The sequence below is a fragment of the Artibeus jamaicensis genome, unplaced genomic scaffold (genome assembly GCF_021234435.1).
Source record: "Artibeus jamaicensis isolate MK-2021 breed Jamaican fruit bat unplaced genomic scaffold, CSHL_Jam_final scaffold_1964, whole genome shotgun sequence".
In the NCBI taxonomy this organism is placed as follows: domain Eukaryota; kingdom Metazoa; phylum Chordata; class Mammalia; order Chiroptera; family Phyllostomidae; genus Artibeus; species Artibeus jamaicensis.
This window is the reverse complement of record NW_026522030.1, coordinates 40,739,006-40,758,165: the sequence shown is the minus strand read 5'-3', so window position 1 is coordinate 40,758,165 and position 19,160 is coordinate 40,739,006. Positions and strand designations below refer to the sequence as shown.

The following is a 19,160-nucleotide window of genomic DNA, read 5'->3' as shown; positions in this document are numbered from 1 at the left end:
GACTGAGGATAGAACTTGGGGGACTCAAGATGGAACTAGCAGGGACTGAGGATGGAACTAGCAGGGACTCAAGATGGGAACTAGGGGCTGCTCTCCTGAGGGAGAAGGGCTTGGACTCAGAATGTAACTAGGGGCTGTGCTCCTGAGTGAGAGCGCCTAGGTGAAAGCTTGGAAAAGACTGGCTCCGAGACATGAAGGGTCCCCGCTTGGCCAGATGGAGAGAGAGCCACGCGGTTTCAGCAGAGTGAGGACCCCTTCTAGGTGAGGTGAAAGAGGGAGCCATGTGGTTTTGGCAGGGTGCGGACCCCCTCTTTCCCAGGTGAAAGGGGAAAACCACGCAGCTTTGCCGGAATGGAGATCCCTGCAGCCAGGTGAAGAAGAAAGCCACATGCTTTTGGTGGAGTGCGGACTCCTGCAGCTTTGGTAGAAGAGGCCCACGCGGCTTGGGGGTGCCCCCTTTGGCTGCGGGGCCTGAAAAGCAAGAGAGACTTTGACTGGAACTGGGTACAAAGGACTCTTGCCAGTGGACCATGAGAGGGTACCACAGTACTTTGGATTAACTCGAGATCCTGCACAGTGACACAGCTGACGGTGCCAGCAGCCTGCAACACAGACGTGTGCTCTTTTCCTGATTTACGGTACCCGGAGCTGGGACAGTGGGAGAAGGGAGCGCTGTGTGGGTGTAGGTGTTTACCCTAAAGGACTTTGATATTTTAGTGGTGGCATTAGGCCTGAATAGCATTAAATAAACATTTTGTTTCCTTTTCACAAATCTTTGGCATTAAGAGATGTCTTTCCAATTGGCAGCGGACAGAAGGGCCCAGTAGATTTTAGTATTTTGGTTTTTCGGGAGGGGCCCCTGTTGTATAGCAGTGTTGGGCATCCCTAGGTGGGCCAAATATTGTATTACCCATCCCTCGGACCACCTCCTGTTGTTCGGTAACATCAGTACATTGGAAACATGAAGACGTTCCAAGGCCCAAGGAGGAAACAGATTGTGGTAATATTTCAGCACTTGCAAAGAATAATTTGATGCTATTGAAACACACAACTGAATGATTACGGGTATAACCTCATTTGGAGATGGTATCAGATGGTGAGCTGGAGGTCCCTGAGCCAAAAAATAGATGGTTCTCTTCTGAGTTTCCGTGCGACAGGCCGTCCATGAGGAACTGGGCCACCGCCCAGGCTTACATGTACTACCAGACAACTTCTCTCTTGCCAGTCTATAAAGACACTGCAGTTAAAAGCACCAAAATCAAATGAAAGGGTGCTTGAGAGTAAGACACTTGCTTTGCTTGAGGCAGATACAAAGAAGGCCATTAATAGCCAAACTACAAGGGAATAGAACACATAAGTAAAACAACCCCCAAAATAAAGACTGTCATAGTTTGAGGCCATCTGATAGAGAAAAGGAATAGCTTCAGTTTCAATAAATCTGCACCATCACCACCAACAGCAGCAGCAGCTTACTCGCATTGTTCACTATGTGAGTAAGTGCCTGGCAAGGCACTCAGCGCTTTCCATACCTTTGCTCATTTAATGCTCATCAACAGCCCTTCGAGGTAGGAACTATTATTCTCCTCACTTTACCAGTGAGAAAACTGAGGCACAGAGAAATGAAGGATCTCACTCCAGATCATACAAGTCACACAGCCAGCAGGAGTTTGAACTCTGAAAGTTTGGCTGCATAAACTATACCCTTAACAAGGCTGTTAATCTACTTTGAACCACATGTAATGACTGAACCATCAGGAAAAGGCTAAATCATGCTTGCTAGGCTCAGGGGGAATAATGCAAGTAAAAAGATAACATGGTATGTCTTAGAAGGAATTCTAGCAAAGATACATATGAACACATGTGCAGTCCTTGCTTTGCATGGAAGTGTGGGCCCTGTAAGTTGAAACCATACGCAGCCATTTTATTCATCAATCAGAACATTAGGATTGTTCCATGACCTTTACAAATTTAACCCAAAACATTAAAAACTCATTGTCGGTTATACATTTACAGGGAAATAAAAACCCTGGTAAAATGAATATTTATCTAGTACACAAATTTAAAATAGTAGAAATATTGAGCATTAAATGACATGATCTGAAATGAACAATTTTTTTTTTTGCATGCCTTGGCAAATTGCTAAGGATCAACTTCCAACATTTTATTTTTTGCCTTTTCAATGTAGTCAAAGATCTCAGAATTCTTTTAATATGAAGGGATTATTTTGTTTTGTTTTTGTTTTTACTGACATCATTTTCTCTGGAAGATCTTCATCTTTTCCATCACAACTATTTCCTCAATTACGTCAGTAAGTTTGCCCACACGAAGTCCCTCTGGATGAACGTCTCAAGCCTCTTTTTATGGCCACTTTGCCAACTCCCATCTTTCTTCAAGGAAGCTCTTGAAGAGAGGGCTGTCTTCTAAAGCAGATGTCTCACCAGCAGTAAATGTTTGATGAGCATCATAGCCACCTGCTGTCACTTATCCTTGGAACCTGGGTGCTAATTTCACAGCACCAACAGCCTGCTCCACAGCCACCGATTCTTGCCCATTTCTAAAACCATGACACCAGCCTTCACTGGTAGTGAAGGCTCTTCTTCAGGCTCCTTTTAACTACCAGCTTCTTTCAATGCAGCAAGTAAGTACTTTAGTACTTTGGCCTGAACATTACACAAATAGATTGGTATTATTATTTTTTATTATTACAGTCTTCAATATAAAGTAGATGCTCAAATTCAACTGTAAGTGCCTTTATGTTTTTAGTGCGATTTAAATTGAAATACACTGATGCAACTTTATCTTGTTTTTTTTTACAGTCAACAGACTTTTTCAATATGGTTTTCAATATTGTAGTTAAGTGTAGGACTCATCCTGTTATTGCTTGATGTTGCCATTTTTAAATCTTCTAATCACATTCAATTTTGCTTCCTCTTTGTTTGTTTGATGCACTTTCACATTTAGTGGGCAATTCCCTCTCTTGATTATCTATTTTTGTAGAGTGTTGTGTGGGTTTATCACTGGGAGATAAGGAGACATCACAACATGTTCCACTGTCTGGGCATGGACGAAATAGCATGCTCAGTGATGTGCCTGATCACTAATCATAATGTATGTCTGATATTTACATAGTAATTTGTAGACTGAAAAGCCAGCGATCAAGTCTGTACCTTATGCAATGACTCGCAGTTACAATATCATTGTGTTATGAGCTGAATGGTGTCCCACCAAAATTCACAGGTCAAGATTCAAACTCCCAGTACCTTAGAATGTGACCAGTTGGAGATACGGATATTAAAGAAGTAATTAGCTCCGGCTGGTGTGGCTCAGTGGATTGAGTGCTGGCCTGTGAACCAAAGAGTTGCCGGTTTGATCAATGACATTGGCACATGGGCACATGGTTAGACTGCAGGCCAGGTCCCCAGTAGAGGGGTGTGCGAGAGGCAACCACACACTGAGGTTCCTCTTTCTCGCTTTCTCCTTCCCCTCCCCTCTCTAAAACTAAAATAAAATTTTAAAAAAAATTTTTTTAAAGAATTAAATGAAAATGAGGTAATTAGGGTGGGCCCTAATCCAATGTGACTGCTGTTATCGGAAGGGGAGATTAGGACACACACACGCACAGAATGAAGACCTCATGAAGACCTAGGGAGAAGATGGCCATCTACAAGCCATGGGGAGAAGCCTCAGAAGAAACCAGCCCTCCCAACACTTTCATCTCAGATTGCCATCTTCCGGAAATGTTAGAAAACAATGCGTTGTTTAAGCCACCCAGTCTGTGGCACTCTATTATGGCAGCCCTACCAAACGAATACATAGGGTAACTGAAATTTGTTATTGGGGCACTAATGTTTGTTAACTGTACTGTATTTCCAGTAATGGAAATTTGTACACACGGGAAAGGTGCCAAGTGAGGTCTGCCTGTACCCGTATAAAACATCCCTCTGAATAAGGGATGGCAGCCTTTATCCTCCCTGCTCTGCTGGAATCCAAGGGAAACTGCCCTGCCCACAATACTTGCTGCCTGGGCAGCCATGCTCATCTGTCAGGCAACTTGTCCCTGTCCTGGTCTCACCCGGCAGGGCTGAGAATGGTCCCTGTTCTCAGGGTGCCCTATCTCTGGGCTTGTACAGGGCCTGGCATGAGGGAGTCTGCATAAACAGAAATGAGAGTGATTGGCTGAGTTAGTTCACTTCTGTTATGAAAGAGGTTATGTCCAGTTGGTGTGGGAGTTGAATCTGAATGCAAGTCATGAGGTAGCACCTAGACCGGAGATGTTATGCCTAGAAGCCATGAATCAACAGAGGACAACTAGAGATATGCAGAGTACACTGTGAGAAGAGGAAAGAGGGTAGCTGGCCCTAGGGAGGATTTAATTCGACATACACAGACAAACCTGTATTTGGTTCAGCTATATATAAATGCATACATATGTACACATACATACATACATGTACACACATATTATTAGAATGTCAGTAGAGAAATGTTGGCTCTAGTTAAAGTTGAGAAGCCAACTTGGAAATGTACAGTAACTTCAAATCTGGATTTGCTCAATTATATCTGTATGATGCTTCTAAATATACATAATGCTCTTTGTCAAGTATGATTGTCCTGCTTTACATAATGCCAAGCCAATAAAACTGGCAATCCAAGACAAAACTTTGAGCCCTGGTTAGCTAAGAGCTATACATATATCACAAACACAATCTGCTATGTGATAAATTTTAAATGGAAATCGCTAATTTTTAAAAAGATTTTATTTATTTCTAGAGAGAAGGGAAGGAGAGAGGGAAACATCAATGTGTGGTTGCCTCCCATGTGCCCCCTACCAGGGACCTGGCTCTCAACTCAGGCACTTGCCCTACATGGGGAATGGAACCTGCAACCCTTTGGTTCACAGGCTGGCACTCAATCCACTGAGCCACACCAGCCAGGACTAAAAGATCTAATTTTATTTTATTTTTAAAAAGATTTTATTTGTTTGTTTATTTTAGAGAGGGAAAGAGGGAGAGAAACATCAACATGTGGTTACCTCTAGTGCGCCCCCCTAGTGGGGACTTGGCCTGTAACCTGAAAGCTCTAATTTTAAAGCACAAAGAAACAAGAATAGAGGCAGGAATGACCAAGTTTTACTAATAAAGACACTTAGCACTATTCTGGGCTAGCATGCTTCTGTAGCTTCTTGGTATTCTAAGGCAGGCCTAGCAGTTTTGCTGGGAATCCCTGGCTGAAACCAGCATGGGCAGAGTGGGGTGGCAAAGGAGGAGACAGGGCAACTGAAACGTGGCCAGAGATTTGCACGGGTTAGACAAACATAGGAACTGGCTCTTGTTGGCAGTAGCCTTTCTGTACAGGAGATATCCCCTAGCATGTGTCCCACAAACAGAGGACGTAGAGAAAACCTAAGAGTTGCACACCTGATAGTCACTGGATCTGAGGGAAGTTAAAAGGCTCCTTCAATTGACCTCCATTTAAGAATCTGCTCACAGCATGGACCCTCTCTGCTCACTCCCTGAGTCTCACATACCAACAGTTGGCCATGTTCCTCAACATCTTGATGCCAGTTACACTTGTTATTGGAACTACATAGTTCAACTAAGTATTACATAAAATCAAATGTAATTATGAAAAAAATAGGGTTCTTATTTCTAAAAGCAGTGAGTACAATGGTAAACTCCATAAAAACTCCTAAAAAAACCAAAACCCTACTTAAATTTGCCAAAGGCAATTATAATTATAACCTCTTATAAAGGGAATTATAATCTCTTAATCCGGGGGAGAGTCTGCATGCAGTGGGCTTGTGAGTATCGGGATTCTCACTCCCGTGCTGGGTGTGCTAACCAGACTGGGGACCCTTTCACAGTGTATAGTATATCCAGTCTCCCCATGTGGACTTCAGAGAGGTTACAATTTCATCAATTACACCTTAGTGAAGCTGAAATTAAGAGAAAAAAGGTTCTCGGTCTAAAAACACTAACACTGGAAATCCTAAATGATACATAATGGACATCATTTTTGCAAGAAAGACTGAAGCATTCTACCCAGCAGATTCAAAGAAGCAACCTACATCAAGAATGTAAGCATTATGGTTTCCATTAAAATTTTCACCTGTGTATCATTACCTTCAATGGTATTTTCACTGACCAACCTTCTACAGGTTCTCGGTATTTTGGCTAAGAAGGCTTTTGGTGTTCTTTCTTTTTGGAATGGGGTGGGGGGCACAAAGAAAGTCCTATTTTCTTGTTTGTTCCGTTTTTGTCCTGCAGTCCTTTTCTCCACAGCTCCATTTTAATTTTTTTCTTAGGAGTTATGAGATACATCCCATTGATGAGATCTCAATCACTCCTTTTGTCAGTTTACTGGCCTACCCGAGTTCCAAAATTATGATCTGTATATCAACCCCAAGTCTCACTGTCTGGACCCGGAGATCTCCATGGTGTGGTCTCACCCAGTCTGACTCGCCACACTTCCCAACTTGTGAACACTCCCCAGGTGGCAGGGACACGAACCAGGCACTCACCACAGCACGACAAGTCCAAGTCCTGCCTCGGAATTTCTCTCTCCGTCTCATCTTGCAGGCTTTCCCGATCACTGTACCTGCGCAGCCTGCTTATATATGGTCAACTCCCACCGCCTCCCTCAGAATCTTGCTCAGCAGTAATAGGTCCTTTAGGTTTTTTTTTCTTATCTCACTAGACCACGCCTTATTTTTCTCTGTTCCTTTCTAATACCTAGCACAATACTGGGGGAACAGAAGGTAGTAAAAATACAATTGAGGGAAGAAAGCTTTAAAAAAAAAACAAAAAACAGTTGAACACAAATTCAACTTTTAGATAGGGTACCCTGGGAAAACTGTTCTTAGGTATATACTTACAGTACTAGAGGTATATATAGGTATATAGGTAATAAATTCAAGTGTAGTTGTTCTAGGTATTTCTAATCAAGTACATAATTAGAAATTCTAGCATCAGACTCTCTGGACCTTCCCTATATCACCTACTGATCACCCCAATTCTCCCCTTCCCTTTACTGTGACCCTCTACAGAGTCACTTAAGACTGATGAGTCTACTTCCCGACCGTACAATAAAATACCTTAGCACCCAGGACATGGACCTTTTTCAAAGTTGCCCAAAGCTTCTGAATTCCTGTATCAGTCTTGCCTAAAACCTATTTTATTTCCTTTCTCCTCCACTGCTCCTTACTGAGTATCTCCTTCCTACAACGCGGCAGTCTTGAATTTCCTTATCTTTCCTCCCCACATTCCTCACGTTCTTCTTTGGCCATTTTTTTGTGCTTATAGGTCATAAACGTGCAGTCAAATAAGTGTGGCCAATTGATTCCTCAGAGTCCACAGCAGACATCACTAACAACTGCGATGTCCTGATGAGCAGCAGGTGACGTGTCTCGTGAGGACCCTGGAAGGATTTTCAGCTGGAGAACTCGAGCACCGCTCTCCTGGGGCAGCCAGTTTGAGCCTTTTTTATCTCATGGCACACATACACGAATTACTAAAATTCTGCAGCACACTAAAAAACATGTATTTTGTTGATCTGACAAAAGTAGGTATAATTTTGATTCCTTCATACTGGATGGCTATTATTGTACAGTTTGTTGTCATTTTTTAAATTTGACAATCTAAGGGAAAAGAGGTCAGTACCCCTGACCAAGCAGACAGGTACTGCATGTTTTAAATTTCTTGCCAGGGGTGGGGTAGGGTGGGCTGGGATGGGGGTAAAAGACAGAAAACTGTACTTGAAAGATAATTAAATAAAAAAATTTCAAGTTAAAAAAACCCCTAAGAATAAAATGTATGTAATTTTATAATTCAAAAAAAATTCTTGAAGCTCACCAGTTGGAAATCACTGTCCTAGGTAGGTCCCCTACCCCAAGGACAGTAGAGGCTGCTAGCACCCCCACTCCTAGAGGCGGGGCTCATTTGTGGCCCTTCTTCTGCAGGGCAGCCCCTAGCTATTAACAGCAGGTACCTACCTACGAGGAGTCCATGACGCCATTCTGGATGCAAAATTTCCAGGGGGAGATCCAATTGCCCCGGCTTCAGATTGTGACCTCAATGTATACAGCTTCAGACATTCTCTCCCTAGCCTTGACTTCCTTTGGAGTTAGTAATCCAGATTTCTAGTATCCTACCGAATGTCCCCAATCAAAGTCATCACTTTTCTTCCAACCGAACAAATATTTCTCTCCTGAATCTTTCCATCGTACCCAAGGACAGCATCACTTCCTACCATACTACCAGCACCCCAATTACCCAGGCTAGAAACATTTAAAACCACCAGTTTCCCTTATTACATTCCAGCAGTCCTGGCCCCAGTCACCATGTAGTTTACCTCTAAAATACGTAAACATCTTAAACAATCTTTCTTTTCCCTTCTTTCTCTTTGCTCTCAGAAAGGCCTCCTCTTTCACAAGGTCAAATATAAGGCCCTCTCCCCCTGAAGGGTTTTTCCTCACCTTTTTCTAGGGCCCTTTTAATGCAATCTTCATAATACAAATGTTTACACCCCTCATGCTTAAAAAGAGGGACACATCTTTGTCCCATTCCAAACTTGTTCAGGGTTTACATTCTTTCTAGAAGATAGAATGAAGCCCATTTTCTTTGGCCACACACGGCCTCCAGGGTATGGCTCCACCTCATTTTTCTTCTTCATTCCCATCCCTAAAAACACCGCAGGCTCTCAGCACACAGGTCAAACCTGCAAGTCACACATTTCTGTGCCTCAGCGCGGCTCCCTAGGCTTGGAATTCTGCTCCTCCTGATCCCCCTTCCCTATTCCAATAATGCTGATTTTTTACAATATCCTATCAAATCCCTCTTTTTCACCATATTACAGGAACTTTTATTCAGTGTTTATTTAATTCTGCTTTGTATGAGTTTTGTTTTGTCTTAAAATATGTCTGAATCTGCTATCAGTCTGAAATCTCTTCTGGAATTAAAAAAAACCCACATCGTTTTAATCAAAATAGCCTCGAAGGCATTTAGATTGATGTCTCACTCACCAGTGGGAACCAAACATCTTGTTGAAATAAAACAAAGTCCTATTTACTCCTCCGCTGCCTCCAAATAACAGGGCTTACCACAGAGGCACATTCTAAGGCCTGGCGTACCTGATTTCTGTTCTAGGGAGCTGCAGTGATACAGTGGATGAGAGAAAGTCAGAGAAGGGAGGGAAAGTGCAGAGGTTCGTTTTTTGTTTGCCCTGCTCCAGCCCACCTCTTTAAGTTGCCTTTATTTTAACTGGTAACACAAACAGATCTCGTTTTATTGCTCTTTGCTTTATTGAGCTTCCCAGGTGTCTCGGTTTTACTTTACGAAGGGAACTCACAGCCCCCACCAGAGATCAGGGCTTGCTTTACTGCAACACTCACTTCAGGACAGTGGTGTGGAACCGAGCCCACACTATCTTAGAGGTTTGCCTGTACGATCTTCTCTCCCTTGCTCTAGCTCTGAGTTCAATGGCTTAAATTAGATATTCAACCCTACCAGCAAAAAGGACCATCTAACGTGGAGGAGTTATGATGACCAACACCTATTACTTAGCTCCCAGGCAAAGCAGTGTCTGCAATTCACTGAACAAGGTAAGCAGGAGGACAGGGAAGGGCCCTAGCCTCCCTGGAAACGAGGCAAGCAAGGAGGGGGACACACTGACCTGAGCCCCCAGAGTCCTGCTGCTCAACAGAGGGAATTCCACAGAGGATCTCCTGCAAGGAGCGGCGCTATCAAGCCTTCAAGAGTATGTCTTACATCCCATCTAGTTGGCTGCTGTGAAGACCTCTAGCAGTAAGTCCTCCCTGGGTCATCGAGAAATGCACCTACTGCTGATCTGACCTGAGCTCTGAGCTCCTGCACCTTTTTAAGAAGCCGCTGGAATTCACAAGCCAGGAGGAGGTCAGCTCAGTGGACAAAGGAGCTGTAAACTAGGGTGTCATTTATTTGTCTTTCACCAAACCCCCACTGTCCTGCAGATTTGCATGGATGTGCATTTTCAAAATATAAAAGGCAGTGAACTCAACATTCAACATTTCATCAAACAAATATACCTCTCGTGAGCTAATACTAAATCCAACAGCAATACCTAGACAAACTAGTTCTTCATGTGTAGTATAGAGAAATACATATTCCAAGTCTTTGAGGGGATTAACATGTGATGTGTGTTTACAACACCGAGCCCAGCGCTGTGGGGAGGTGAGGACAGCGTAGCACGGGAACTCAGAGAAAGGGCCTGATTTGTCTCAAAAGTCCTGAAAATTCAATAGGAATAAATTTGAATTATGAATTCAGTCCTGGCTCCTAAAACTACCAATGTTATAAGTCAATTAAAATCAATGTTTTAACAAATGAATTCAGTCCTGAGGAGGGGAATAGCATGAAGTGAGCCAAGTTTATGGCAGTGAAAAAGCACCAACTACATAAAGCAAGAGAGGTGAAAAGCTGTCTTTAAAACAGAAGGGGAACAGCTCGGGAAAGTTGAAGTGGAGGCAGAAAAGCCCCGTTTGCGAGACGAAGCACAAAGCGCCTACTCCAGTGCGGGAAGGCGTGCCCCCACACATCCCTCGGCGGCCCTTAAAAACAAGCCAGGCCTTGGGCACCCAATAAAACAGGGAGTTCGTTCTTAAGACAAATGGAAGGACACGAAAACACTAACAACAGGCTGGGGCTTGATGGGCTCACGAGTTGGGATTTAGTGAAACTGTTACAAAAGAGCTGAGCCTCATCACAAGTTAAAAATAATTCTGAATGTAATGGCACCAAAATAACCCCTGTCAGTGGTGATTTTACTTGGCTCCTTCTCCAACCTGGATACATGAAGGTCAATGGGATTACAGGTGATTCTATTTTCTTGCCCTCACTCTGATTCTATATTTCTTATTATTTTCTTATGATGGACAAAATGCCTCCAAACAAACTTTATTTTAAACTTTACATAAAAAAATATTGAAGCTTCCAGTGTTTCAGGTAATGATTATAAAAATGCAGAAAGACACAACTAATAGTCAATCAACAGATTTCTGGAAACAACATAAAACGGCGGCAAATAAAACCCCTCAACTGGATGTATTAATTCTCTTACAGCACAAATGTTCATGTCTGGGGTTTCTCTGGAATGTGGACAGTGTAGTCTCTTGGACTCCATAACATCCTTCCCCATGTCTTCCAATAATATCTCATGCCCTTAGTGTACTGATTTTTAAAATTAAAGTGAGTGCAAACAGATTCAGTGTCCATAATTTGAGGGTAGACTTAATGTTTCAATAAACAAGATGGATCCCCTTAGCAGCTACTCTGCTAGGTAGTGTACAAGGGACAAAAATTATGGGGTAGGTAGTTTCTTCCTGATGCCAAAGTATGAGAAAATTCTTGGCCTTGGTCTGTACAGAACTGCTGAAACCCCCAGTTAAGGAGTCTCCTGTGACAGGTGGGCACGTCAGTCACAGGCTTCACCCCACGGGAGTCCTGTCTGTCCATTATGTCCTGTGGGCACACAGGGGACATCTTAACTCTCTAACTGCTACAAACGACCAATTAGTCCTGAAAGCTGCACACTGGATGGGGTACCAACTCCACCAACATGCCGGAGAGCCCCTTGTCAAGCCTGCATTTTCAGGAGAATATCTCACCCCCATGTCCCTCCGTTTTAGAGCTGGAGTCTCAGAGGTGGAGCCAGGCCACAGTAAAATGACACAGTTCTTTCTAGAGTTGCCAGAGACAAAGTCAAAGACAGACAGGGCAGGTAGACGGGGCCATGCTCTCTCTCTCAGCCTCACCCCTCACTTCATGACTCCGACATATGAGCAAAGTAACTGTGGCCTGGGGAGGTGATGTGACTTCTCTAAGGCATCAACACACAGCTCTGCACCGGAGCCCTGACATCCTGGTGCCTGAGCCCGGATTCCTTCCACAAAGTGGAAGAGAAGAACAGAGCCACTGGGAAGCTTGGTGAAGCTGAAGTTCTGAGGATATCATTTTAAATAGTCTGTGGAAAATATTCTACAAGATCCAAGGAAAAAATATTTTTAAAAAGAGCATCGTGCATTAGGAATATTCTTTCTGCAATAGACTGTGAGCATGGTGAACTTACATATTATATTTCACTCGGAGTGGCAGGACAGGAATTGAGCTTTCCCTGAAGCAAAGCTTCAGGGTCCCGTCTGCAATTTTTCATGATTCTGACAACTCAACATTCTTTAGAAAATGAGAAAGAAAGCCGTCTGAAAGGTATATGGCATTACATTTAAAATCTACATTCTCTATCGGGGACTTTCTTGTACAAAAGTAGAAGTGAAAACCCAATTAATCTGGCACATTCTTTTTGTCTTTTAATTTCAAGTTAGACTGGATGTATTAGCCCAGTTTTTACTGAAGAGGGAGTGGGTTCGAGCTACAAGATGGCCGTTGCAAAAATCTACGAGGATTTCTGAGGAACAGCTGGGTTAGAGCAATGGTTGTACTTTTTATGCATTTTCAAGCAATCTTTATCGATGTGTCTGAAATGAGAATGGAGCCTTCAAATTTTTTAAAAGCTCAAGAGCAAAATGTCAAAATTGCATGCCTTTAGAATTCCTTTGAGAAATCTTGTCCTGGCCGGGTAGTTCAGTTGGTTAGAGTTTCATTGAGATGTGCCAAGGTTGCACGTTTGATCTCTGGTCAGGGTACATACAAGAAGCAATGGGCCAATGCAGGGATGAGTAGAGAGCAACAGGTTGATGTTTCTCTCTTTTTCTCTGCCTATGAGAATCAATAAATTAAAAAATATATTTACATGAAGACACAGGTCCTTGGAATCTTCCAATGGGAAAGAATGCCAACACTATCTACCTTCACCCATACTGATAAAAAAAACTCCATTGGATTCTACGGATTTGGGAACCGAATCTCCTCTCCTAGCCTTCATTTCTGGCTGGTACACTCACTTATTCACAAATATTTATTGAGTGCCTACTATGTGCAAGGTGCTACTTCAGTGTTGCCACAAGGTAGTTGACTAGACAGGCAAGGACCCTGGCTTTCTTGGAGCTAATACTAGTGGAAGGACACAATGAGATAATCTTCAGACAGATGGCCGCAAGGGCCATGAAGAAAACTGGCAAAGGTTGTGCGACAGTGTCTGGCAGGGCCTGTCTCTTTCAGTTGCGGTGGTCAGCAGGGACCTCTCTGGAGAGAAACCATTAGGAAAAGTAGGCAGTCATGTGATGATCTGGGAATGAGCCTTCCTGGAAGTGCAAAGGACTAGAAAGAGTCCAGTGTGGCTAAGGACGTGATTCATGCACCAGCCAGAGGCCACGTGGCCATGGCCTGCCAGGCCGTGCTAAAGTCTTTGGATTTAATTTCACTTGCAATGGGAGGCCGCTGGAGGGTTTTATATGGGGATTGAGGGGGTCGGGTGGGGAGTGGGAGTGGAGGTAGTGCGTTGAGGGTGACCAGACCTGGTATTTGCTTTGTAAAGTACAGTCTGACCTCTCTGGGTTGCTGATTAAACTGTTGCGAACAGAGAGAAAAAGCTGTCCACCAAGATGCCAAAAATCCGCAAATGTCCCATGCTCTGGCTCTAGCTCATTATTTTGGCAACTAAATCCTCAAATCTTGTTTTCTTTTATCAAAGGCTGTGCTGCTGTATTTCTCCTCACTTTGGCAGGGGGGGTCAGCAGGATGGGTAGAGAAACCCCAGGAACACAGGTGTGGCTGTCACAGAGGACTGTGCATCCCAGCAGCAGCCAGGAGACGAACTCCACTACCTTCCATGTGTGGAGGCCAAACTGTGTGCCAAAGAGGCAGCTGCCTTCCCGTCCTCCAAGGAAATAATGGGTATAAAGGAGGGAAAACTGTAAATAATGCTTCCATAGGCATACCACTGAAACTGTAGCATGAAGTAGGAAACACAACGTTTAAACTCTGCTGATTTCCTGAACAGTTAAAAGCCCTCCAAGTTAGAGCATCTCATAATCTATTTTAATCTCTATTAATTTCCATCTGTGTACACTTGAAGACCTGTTCTTGACAAGCTCTTCAGTCGGCTAAGTGTGTGATATCACCTCTAATAGCATCTCTCAAACATGGCTCTTAATTGTACTAACAAGGTGGGCCAGCCACAATGGTAAGGAATAAAAACTTGACAATTACATCACTTTCTCCAGTCCAAGCACAGTGTGTGGCTCAATCTACTGATGGTCAATAAATGGGCATTGAATTGAATTTGCTTTTAAACAACCTGGAAGAATAGACCCACTAATAAGAAAGCAGGAGATGACCGTTATTAAAACCATAGTGGAAAGTAAAAGTAAGGGCTGTTTCGTGGGATTTTGGAGGTTGTCTTTAGGTAGGTGGGGGAGAACCTGAAAATCAAAGGTAATGCAACTCAGTGCAGGAGGGTGAGAGACCCATCTGAGATCACACACTTAGCGGGCAGCTGGGCCAGGCCCTGCAGGCAAGCCAGGTTCCTGACTGGGGGCCCCAGGGGTCTTCTGCAGGCATGGAGCTCGAAGTCGCAACCAGCTTAGAGGAGTTGAGAGCTCAGTGATTAGTATCACTTGCTGGGCTTGAGGTGAAAAAACCTGTGGGCGCGTCCAATAACATATTCAGCAACTGAACATTTCACCCCCCTCAGTTCCACTAATGAGCAAGAACAGGGGCCTCTTTATCTACCCTTTTATCGCTCCCCTGTGAACCCAAACCTTGCATTCAAGACACAAAACAGAAACATCGTTTGTCTTCTTTTCCTATCCCCTATTGTTTATTTTTAAACGTTTTATTTATTTATCTTTAGAGAGAGGAGAAGGAAGGCAGAAAGAGGGAGAGAAACATCAATGTGTGAGAGAAACATAGATTGGTTGCCTCTTGCACACCCCTAACCCAGGTATGCGCCCTGACCAGGATTGGAACTGGTGACCTTCAGCTTTACAAGAGGACGCCAAACCCACTGCGTCATACCACTCAGGGATCCCCGGGTTACTATTAATGACTGAGTTAGGTTTCAAAGCTGGACCCTATTTTCAAAGGGTAGAATTTGAGACCAGATTATCAAAGCATCACAGATTTAAAAAAATCAATGAAAATAAGACCTTACTTCTTGACCTTTAATACATATTTTAGTTGGCCTTCTGAGGACTATTTCTTCTACTGAATTTATTGTCTTGAATTTTGATATAAGGGTACCCATTAAGGTTCAACTGCTGTGAGTGCAATCTAGCTAATAAATTTAAGAATTAAATAAAAATCGTAGAAAGTTGTAAAAATTCATTGGCTATTGTCAAATATTTCCCCAAACAATTCACAATTCTTACTAGATTAATTAGTTCCGTACATCCTTTCTGAAGTACAGAAGACCCTGGAATTTGGCAAAACCCAAATCTATTACTAGGGCCTTAGCTCTCCCTTGTGTATAAAAACGGAAATGCAGCTTGATAGCAATGTTACCCCAACAAACCCGATGACCCAATTTTAAAAGCTAAAAATGCCATTTGATAAAAGATCAAAAGAAAGAAAGAAAGAAGGAAACCCCCCAAACAAGAAGCCCCAACAATTTAAAAATCTTATGTAAAAACCAAGGAAAGATTATTTAAAGTGACAAAACAAAGGAGAACTACCAGACTCCCCGGCACTGTGCAAGTTATGCTGTAGATAAAGAATTCAAACTAAATTTGTAGGAGAGACTTTGTTATTTTTATTATGTATATCTTACGAATTATATGTCTACATCAATTATGTTTTCCCCCATCTCATGGGTGCACTGATGCTCACAGCCAGGAGATTCCAGCCCTGGTCTCTTGATTTCAGGCTGGATCAGATTTAATGCAGCCCAAACAGGGGGGACATTGTCCCAAGGATTTCTAGAGAGAGAAAAACCCTTTTTATATATGTTATGTCTCGTGTATTTCAACAGAATTTCAGATATTTTGTTCAAAATCCCCACGTCTTTAAAGTTTCCGCATGCTGTTCCCAGTTCTTTGTGACTGCGTGCGTTTCTCAGAGCGGAGTCTGGCAAGGGCTGGTTGTGATGGAATGCGGATGAAGGCATCTTCTCCTATGTTCGCACCCTGGCATTATGTGGCTTTCTAGGGCACACACTAAATTCCACTGAGAAATGTCACTTATTATCCCCCCACTATTTTATAGTTTAAGAGTGTCTTATTTTGTTTTCTCCACATTGAGTTTTGGGAAAGGGGAACCTCAAACATCCTTTTAGTGGTCAGTAGACGTGACTGTGGGGACCCCATTCTGGCACATAAATTGTGGGATGCTCAAGCACTAATGCTGGTGACAGACTGGTGGAGGAAAAGGAAGGTTTCCTGCGTCGCCTTCCCTCGAGGTCCCTCTTGAAACCCTATGGCTTCTAATCCCCATCTATTGCTAGATTTAAAGATCCAAGAGGGTTTTATGACCATTATTTACATAACATGCTGTGGGGCCCAACTGTACATCACCAGGAGCTTACACTGTCCACCAAAAGAAGCATCCTCACACTCTGCCGTAAGGACCACACAGACACCAGCAACAAAGAAGGGCTTTTCACACCACAGCTTCCAGGCTGTGAAACAAAAGCATACTTTGGAGGAAGTTCACTCCCTCCATCAGGCTGGCAATTAAATATTATACAGAGCATACAATTCAGATTGCATTCCAATTATCTTCAAGTGCTGGAGGGCACAAATCACTCACTCAGAATTAAATAAATTCCAGGATGTCACTATGTGTTTTAAGGAAGGGGAGGATTCTGAAGTTGGCAGGAGGACCAAAGGGACAGGAAGAACAGAAAAACCAGGCATTCCAGAATACGCCCTCAGCCCACTTTTTGGCTTCGAAGTCACCCTAATGTTAAGGAGCCCGTTTCAATAATGATTACAATACTAGAAACATCACAGTTTGTGCACATGTGGTTAAAGTTAAACCAAAAAACCCTGGCCTGCTGGGCTCATAAGATATCTGCCAATTTAGGACCATGAAATGCCCGCTCTGGCACATAAAGAAACAAAGATATTTTCCGAAGACATGATGAACAAGAGGAAATTTTTGTGTGTGCACAAGTACAACAGACATGCCTTTTACATAATTTAGCATTGCCATCACTGGGTACACCACGGGAAAGCCATAAAATGGTACCAAATGTAATATTTTAAAAACCGCATTAATATTCTTTTCCATCCTTTCAAAAGAGCCCAATCCCTGTTCCTCGGAGCAATACACAGCCTTGAAGGGGATTAGTGAGTATGCAAACACCAAAAGACAACTGACTTCCAAAGCAGGATGCGTGTGCCCAACATCAGCAGCAGTCTGGATCAAGCCTGTTGACAGAGAGTTTCCTCAGTTACAAAGGCTTTTCCCAATCAAGAGCTGAGTCTGAAGGCCTGGGATCCCCAGACTCCCATTGGAAGCCACAGTGCAGAGCGCTCTGGCCTGACCACAATGCGGGAAGATGCTACAGACCGAGCAGGCAGGGCGGAGAGCCTCCCGGGAAGGAAAGGGTGTAGAGAGAGGTAGGAGGTCAGGCCTGAGAAGACTGCTAACCATTGGTATAAAGGATCTGATCTGGCCTTTGTCCTGGTCCCTGGCAATGGAGTTCCTAAAACTCTTGGAATTTCCGGAGCCATCTCTTTGTTATGCTAATGAGACAACTCCAGGTGCATCCCGTGCCAGCTTCCACCTTTATCCAGAAGCGGTCTTGGTAAGGACAATGGGACAGGAGTCCCCAGGAGGAGAGAGAAACAGCCCATAGTGAACAGGAATGTTGAACTGACTACCCCAAAAAGATGAAGTTAACTTGAGAATGGCTAACACCAGAGAAATTGAAGTTTCCTCAATGGAAACAGGGACTTTAAAATCTAAAATCCTTCTTTTCTTTCTGAGCTGTGTTGGAAATTGTGACCCTTCACATTTAAAACAACATTACAAACACATAAAACAAAGTTAAAATCTTTCAACTAAACAGATTGTCTTAAGGATATTGTGGGAATTTTTAGCACGCTATAATTATAAAATAAAACCTGTCTGTGATGAAACCATAATGAAGTCTTTAAAGAAAGTGGCCATATCACATCACTTAAATTTAACCTAAGTGTTCGGAGGCAGAGACCACTAACCTAGTCGCCAAAATCTCATTTAGCTGGGCTCACCGCCAGACCACAGTTCCCTGTGTTCCTCACAGCTGGGCGGCCACAGGACTGAGCTCTGGCCAATGGGATGTGAGCAGAAGTGATGGGGGGCCTCCGGACCCAGCCCACTGGAGCTCCACACCCACCACTCCATGCTGTCCTCCCCACCTCCAGCTCCCTGGGATGGGCCTGTCTGAGCTGGCAGAGGCTCTGTCATCCTTGGCTGGGCACATGGAGGACTGTTGTCCCCCACCATCAGGAATGCCTACTGTGGACTTCTGTGTGAGAAATAGAATTCTACCCATTTTTTTTTAATAGGCTCACGAATAGCACATGTTTAAGTTCACGGTTGTAGCAGTGAACATCCTCCTAGGCTATAGTCTTAGGCATCAATCAGTGCAATTTCAATGGGGCAATCAGTGGGCACTCAAGGTTTGCACACAGAAGATCTAAGTTCTAACAAGAGGCAGCTTATCAACTAATCAGGAAACCAGGCATGTCAGCAAGTACTAAGAAAACTAGGAGAATGGATCTGAGCTGTGACAGAAAGAAAGGAAAGAAATACTCGAACACAGTGGAAAGTGCAGCCAGCATCTACTTGTGAAGGCATCACAGCCACGGTGCCCACTGGGCTGGGCCTTGAAAGATGAGCAAAGTTCAAAACAAAGAGGAGGGTAGAAAGTTCATTCCAGACTGAACATGAGTGCTCAAGCATTTTATCCAATGGGGTGTGATACTAAAAAGAAAAAATATTGCTCTGTTCACCCCAGAAAATAGAATCCAGGCCAGGGAGGGGCAGCTACTGGGAAAGAGGATTCTGTTCACAGGGAGGAGGAACTGACAGCTGGGCCTGACCACCACCTGGAGGGGCGGCGATGCAGACACGAAAGCAGAGAGCTTGCTCCCTTCGGGCCGGCCTGTCTCCTGGCATGGGCTCTGCAGACAGTGCGATTTCAGCACAGGGCGGGTAGCCGCTCCATTCAGCTGCCTTCCAACTCTGGGATTCTATGTATCTTCGATGCCTCTGCCAAGCGGGCTTTGTACAACATTGCCAGGA

The 19,160-nt window shown here is 43.7% G+C and overlaps 1 protein-coding gene across 5 annotated transcripts in view; it reads right to left on the bottom strand.

Moving 5' to 3' along the window:
• SMARCA2 (SWI/SNF related, matrix associated, actin dependent regulator of chromatin, subfamily a, member 2) overlaps positions 1–19,160 on the bottom strand; it is a 163,733-nt gene that overhangs the window by 35,813 nt on the left and 108,760 nt on the right. The window lies entirely within an intron of this gene.